This window comes from Wasmannia auropunctata, unplaced genomic scaffold (assembly GCF_000956235.1).
Source record: "Wasmannia auropunctata unplaced genomic scaffold, wasmannia.A_1.0 LD336074.1, whole genome shotgun sequence".
NCBI classification, from domain to species: domain Eukaryota; kingdom Metazoa; phylum Arthropoda; class Insecta; order Hymenoptera; family Formicidae; genus Wasmannia; species Wasmannia auropunctata.
Genome location: NW_012026816.1, coordinates 4,846,034 through 4,853,339, shown reverse-complemented (window position 1 = coordinate 4,853,339; position 7,306 = coordinate 4,846,034).

Here is a 7,306-nt window from a genome sequence, read left to right as displayed (position 1 = left end):
AAAAACATTATTGCGAACGTAGACATGATCGAGACAGCGATTATAAGTGACGAGGTGGAAGATGTCGTTCATGTTCTCGGTGATCCGCATGGAAAGACGGATGTGCAACGAGTATCGCCGGTGCAGTTTCTACGCGACCGGGAACTAGGTATACGCGGAACTGGTGAACGCGTCGTGAGACAAGGAGTCGTTGTCAACCAAGATTCCGTGTTTACGTGGCCTTATTACATAAAACGAAAAGTGTACACGTAGTTTCGCGAGAAAGTGTACGACGACTATGAAAGGTGGTACAACGAGTACGAATATCGGAATAAAAAATGGAAATACGTAGATATCACTGTTCTGGAGAACGAGTACTACTGGGCTGAGCAAATCGTTAGAAAGCTCGAGTGTACCAATCTGTACATCACGATTCCCGCGGGTAGCGAGAAGTACGTCGAGTTGTTGATAATAGACCCGTATATCTACGGCGAGTGGACGTATCCAGCTGCTGTACAACGGCTGGTCGAAGAGCACAGGCTGCTATGGCGGCACGAACTTGAGGAACGTTGGCTGCTATGGTAGCGTGAATTTGACGAACGTCTGATGACAACAAACGATGATGATATTTTCTGCAACATTTGCATCGTCCTTCGAGAAGAGTGCATGTATCAGGAAGGCGAGGTAGAGGGATACCTTATTCGAAATACGGAACGATCATACACACGATGCTGTCAAGTCACATGCAAGTGTTCTGTGGAAGAGTGTGACGTGATATAGAGAAACATGGAACTTTAAAAAAACTACTTTTTATTTTTTTCTTTCCCTATAGTTAAGATCAATAGTAATAATAACAATAATAATAATAATAACATAAACTCAAACAAGAAAACGAGAACTGTCAATGTGAACGACTATCTACAGACAGATGGAATGCCATTTATATCTATATGCCCAATAATCTCTTTTCAAAATAAGGAATGTACTTATCTTTACGACAATTGATAAAGTACATGTTTTCTAAAATGAGACGTATTTCAAATGCTATCAACCCTTAGTAGCATATAAAGCGAAGAGACTGCGAGTACATTCTGTCAGTAACGCTACTAAAAGTTCCGGTGAATAGAAAACATGGTATTGTATGAGAACGAAATGGATATCGAAGAAATAATAGTTGTTGAAAGTGAGAACGAAATGGATATCGAAGAAATAATAGTTGTTGAAAGTGAGAACGAAATGGATATCGAAGAAATAATAGTTGTTGAAAGTGATGAAGAACCGATGGAAAATAATGAAAATGATGAAGAAATGATGAAAAATAATAAAGAAATTCAAGATAGAATTCGGATGATAATGATGTAGAGAATGAAATGTTCGAAAAAATGCATCAAGAATTGAACGCAAGTCAAGTGAATGCTCTGCATATCACTGACATAATGTGTATGCTTGAGTTTTATTACGATGATATACGGGAACAAGATGTGAATACGGGAAGATATTGCCATTCATGCGTTGTTGAAATGACCGATCAATTTCCGTAACTTGAGGTCAGGCGAAGACATAATCCTGAACGATTTATACTCTTCGATGGTTGGTCATGCAGGGGATGCAGACGTCCATTGTACCAAATAATGCCACGCAACATGTGTCCTATGTGCCCTTTGATAAACGCTGCGGTGGAAGCACAACAAAATAACGATGCACGACAAAGGCTCCTCCAAGATACCGAAGACGAGGATGAATCTGATGGAAATGAAGAATAAGGTATGTGTGATAGCTTAAGTGTATATAATTTTTATTTTTATAATACATGCATATATGTATTAGCAGAAAATATCAAGATTTGAAATTCTATTTTTTTTTAGGTGAGCTTCAACTCGACTCCAGTCATACATGTTATGATAACATGGAGTTACGCCTATCGAGCAGCCCGAAAAGGTCCTTAGGAAGAAATTGCGCGAGACAACGAGAGATTTAGAGACGTATAAGATCTATCGCAATTGTCCTGGATCCAATTTTAAAAAACATCGCTCGCAAGTTTGACAAGAACGATTCGTGCTTCCTGAATAAGACTTTAAACCAATTTATGACTAATATTTTTAAATATGAAAGATGGCTGAACATAATATAATATGAAAAAAAAATAAATTTTATATTATAAATTGTTTGAATTAAAAAAATCTACTTTTTATTTTTTCCCTTCCCTGTAGTTAAGATCACTACTAATAATAATAATTAAACATTACTTAAATGATAATGTAGTTAAGATTAATAATAATAATTGAACAATACTTATATGATAACGTAAACGTAAACGTGAAAAACGTGAAACGCGAACGTGAAACGCGAACGTAAAATGTAAAACGTGAAACGTAAAACGTGAAAACGAGAACCAATCAATGTGAACGAGATGGAATGTTATCTATTCCCTATAATCTCTTTTTTCAATAGAATGTGTCTCATTGCTATAGCGCATGAGATTTTTATCGATCTCAGTTACAAAAATCTCTGTCTGCAAAATCTCGGACTGCATGATGAGTTTTTTTCAGTGCACCGTGTCTGTCCACCATGTATCGACTGGAGCGTCAACTGTGTATGCCACCGCTGGCAAAAATTTAACGCGATCGTGAGAATGGTCTCAATACAGTATTGCGCGATCACAACAAAATCGGAAACGATATATTTTGCTTTGTGCACATGTCGTGGAAATCAATTTGTTTATATAGAACAAGAATTTGGGAGTGCAAAATGCTGGATTCGAAGGATAGGAACGACGCGTGACTGGTGGACCTACACCGGAAGGTAGAGGCTGAGAGACGTAGAAGATTGATGGTAAGTACGAAAGCAATTACTCTTGGATAAAAAAAAACGACGTTTCTTTTATCTAGAATAAAGATGATGTTTTTTTTCTTTCAGAATGATTTTCTAAATAGTGATGACAATGATGACGATGATGATAACGATGCGAGGGTGAGGACGCCTCCGCGAGTGGAGGTGAACCCGCAGTTCGAGGCGCCGTGGGACATCGACGCGAGGATGAGGACGCCTCCGTGAGAGGAGGAGGCGAGCTCGCAGGAGAGCTCACAGGCGAGGGCTAGAACGCCGGAGTCCGAGAATATGGCGTCAACCTGGATGCAGGAGACTGAATAATGCTTCTAAATTATGCTTCTAAAAAAATATTGTGAATGATGCGTTACATAAATAAATGAGTATTAAACATATATCATGTGTTAAAATATTATTCTTCTCGTTCATATTTTCTTAAAACTAAAATAAAAAAGGGCGTGATGGAAAAAAATTCCAACGGGTGAGAGGAAGAGAGAGAATGCGAACTTTCGAATGCGGCCGAGAGAGGATGTGAACCTTTGACCAAAATGGCGGAACTGCCAACGTAGTGGCGCTACGCTCGAAAATGGAGGCGGCGGCGAACCACGTGGTGGCGGCGGACCCCGCGGGCCCGGAACTGCCAACGTAGTGGCGCTGAACTCGAAAATGGCGGCGGCGGCGGACCACGTGGTGGCGGCGAACCCCTCCACGAAAGAATATCATTAATAATTGATTACCATTTGATTATTAAATTGATTGATTAAATATCATTTAATTGATTGATTAAATGGTTTTTTAATTAATTGATTAATTATCAATTAATTGATAAATTATCATTTAATTGCTTAATTAATTATCAATTAATCGATAGATTAAATAGTATTTAATTGATTGATTAATTATCAATTAATCGATAGATTATTAATTAATTGATTAATTATCAATTGATTAAATTAATTAACCCCTTTGATTAATCCTTTTGACCTACATTCTCCCCCCCTGACCTACATTCCCCCCACCCCTTGCCCTTGACCTACTTTGTATCCAGAACCCGCCTTCTATACCTACTTATTATAATATTATAAATACATATATGTTATATATATATGGGCTATTCCACGTGAAGCGGATCAGTCATCTCTCAGAAATTTTTTTAATTTTGCACAAAGGTAGTACTTTGGGAAACAGAATTTTGTACTAAAGAATTTTTTTTTTATTGCAAAATTAATCGAGATATAAACAATTAAAAATTAGACTACTTTATTTTTCAAAAATTCATAGCTCTGTTATTAATAATGCTAGCTAACTGCTTTTTTTTTTCAAAATACGCGAAAAATGTTCTAGTTTACGAGAAAAAAATGAAGATTCCAAAAATGTTTTGTTTTCCATTGTTTATTTAACAATAAACTTTTCAACAATTTTTTTAACAATCGGGGAGAGTCGAAAAATTTGAAAAAATATTTTTTATATACTTTCAGTTTTCCTATATCTTAAAAAAAAAACTGAAGAACGTGTTTTGCCTCGTTTTCGAGAAAAAAATTTTTTTAGTTCTTGATGTGGGGAAAATCTGTCGACTCTCAGCGTACGACTCTTACAAAAACAGTCAAATTTACAAAATATCTCTACCATACTGCTAGTATGTTGTTCGCAGCTGTTTTGTATTGACTAGACAGTCAATACTTTATAAAATCGACTTTACACTATTTAACTCTCCAAACAATTTTATCATTTATTCCGACGATTTCGACTTCTCGCTTGCGTTTTTTTTATTACAGTCTGCTGTACAGTAAATACCTAATCTTGCGTTATAATTATTATCAAGTATTTTGTTGTATTATAATTATATTACAGTCACCAAACTAATTGACCGGACAATGCATTAATATATCGATAATTTCTAAAAATTCAACATAGAGCACTTTGTCAAAAATTATCGTAACATAATGATCGAAAAAGCATTATACAGCTTACAGTCTCTACTTTTAAAATCCATAATTCATTAAATGACTTACTGATTCTTTACAAAGCTGCACGAATGCAAATGGAGATGCATCAAATCTAAAATTTTTTTACTAAATTTGCAAAGTTTCATGGAGTGAAACAAAAATTGCATACAAATGCGACTTACAGCGTTTGAAAGCGTGAATCTTTACCTTTAATTTGCACACTCGATCAGCATTGTGCGATTTTTTTTCACCGAGTTATTCAACTTTGAAGCAAAAATGACCTTTTTTGCTTCGATGTTGAATAACTCGATGAAAAAAAATCGCACAATGCTGATCGAGTATGCAAATTAAAGGTAAAGATTCATACTTTCGAAAACTGCACGCCTCGTTTTTGTGCGATTTTTATTGACGGAAGAGGCATTCGCGAAATGTACATCTGTTGGTACCTGTTTATACATTTGGAGTCCATTATACACAAATGTTAACAAAACGATTCCTTCAAACAATTTAGATTATTTGACAACGATCAGAAACGATATTAAAACGCATTTAAACTATGCCGAAGTAAAAATTGAAACAATGACGATAAAGTTTTGAAACAATGATAATAAAGTTTTTATTACGTATTAAAGTTTAATATAGATAATTACTCTAAAGTTTGATATAAATAATTAAATGCAATTATTGTAAAATTAAACTTTGTGTTAACAAAGATAATAAAGAATTCTTTCACACATATTAAACATGTTTTTTGCCATGTATTCTTTTATCTGAAACATTTTTTCATATTTTGCATATTTTTCGAGATATTTATCTGAGGAAATTGAAATGGGACGAATAAAGATAGTTTTTTTACATATATTATTTAATTATTTTATTTATAGAAATTAAGTTAGATTAAATTTATTGTTTTTAAATTAATGTTATTAAATAAGAGTGTATTCGCAATACCAATATTCACTCATGTTAGTACTAAAAATCTATATACGCAAAATATAAAATTTTTATATATAGTAATAGATTTTCAATTCTATAATTGTTAGTGACTATGGGAATGTAATCTAACGGTACAAAAATGTAGAGTACAAAATATTTTTCAAAAAATAAATTAAAAATAGATATGAAATATAAAATAGAAAAGTAAAGTACAAAAAGTATAATGATAAAAGTAATGGCAAATTCGTTATCATTATTGTAAAATTCTATAAATGACGTTTACCATTACCGTTATCAGATAGATGCGTTACAGATAACGCATTACTTCCTAATCCTGGTATTTTTGTGTAATCCGCTAACTTTGTCAAATTGTCATTCTCATACATTAATAATACACTAAGTTGACCAACCGTTCCAAATTAGGATGTAACTGTAACTCTTCGTCTCACGTACTTTACAATAATTACAATGCGTTCTAAATTTTGTCGCATTAATTATAAGGACATGAATTCCCGGATTGCACAGAGTATTCAAAAAGAATTGTCAGTTATACTTTATATCATCATTTCTGAGTTTATTTTCAGATGTAAAAAGTTCTGACAAAGAATTCTTTTTGCACCTAAAACTGAAACTCAGAATTGATAACGACTGAATATACGAATGAATTTTTTTTAATTCCGCGCGTGTACTATATGAAAAAATTTATCAGAATATATATGATATTGTATTTTAACATTTCAATCTGCAGCACATTGACATCAAGAATTTCAAATGGTTGAATTTGGTTTTGGTCTCTTTTATAAGAACAAATACTTGTGTCAAATAAGGTTTTTCTTCAATTAATCAATCATATAAATTCTTAAAAAAATACAATTATTATTAGTAAAAATAATGGAATTCATAATTAAGTGTGAAATATAATTTTCAACTAACACGTGCAAAGAATTTTATGATTTTTTATTTAAAAAATCAGATTTTATTATTTAAAATACATTCAGTAAAAAAGTACAATTTAAAAAAATAAAATGTGATCTCGTTAACTTGGTGCAATTTTTGTTATAATCTCACGTTAGTGACGTTATACATTATTTACAAATAATATTGTTCGTGTTTCATTAACAATAATTAAAAAATTATTGTATAAAATTTAATTATGAGAATTAATATTAAAATTTTTTTAATGTTCCTCTTTTCCTTCTTGAGAAATAAGTTGGTTACCTTAAGCAGGCAATGGAAGTTACTTTTTAAAAGTAACAAGTTATTGTTACTCGTTACCAAGTTAAAAAATAACTAGTTACTTACTAATTTTTCAAAATAACTCGTTATCATTATCGTTACTTAAAAAATAATGATTCGTTACTTTTCCGTTACTTTTTTAAGGTAGTACACTCGCGACAATACCATCCAAAAGTTAGGTCTCATCACGCGCTCGGTGGCGATATTCCCATTGCCGCCAGTGAGAAAAAACATTTGGTTGTGCCTATCCATTGACCGTACGCACATAAAATTAATTCAGACAGACGCAGCTCGACTGGCCGCCTCCTTCACTCGCCTCCATATGTCAATAAAAATTGAAAATTATATTTTCTAAAAGACTCTATTTTCCAAACTAAATGGTA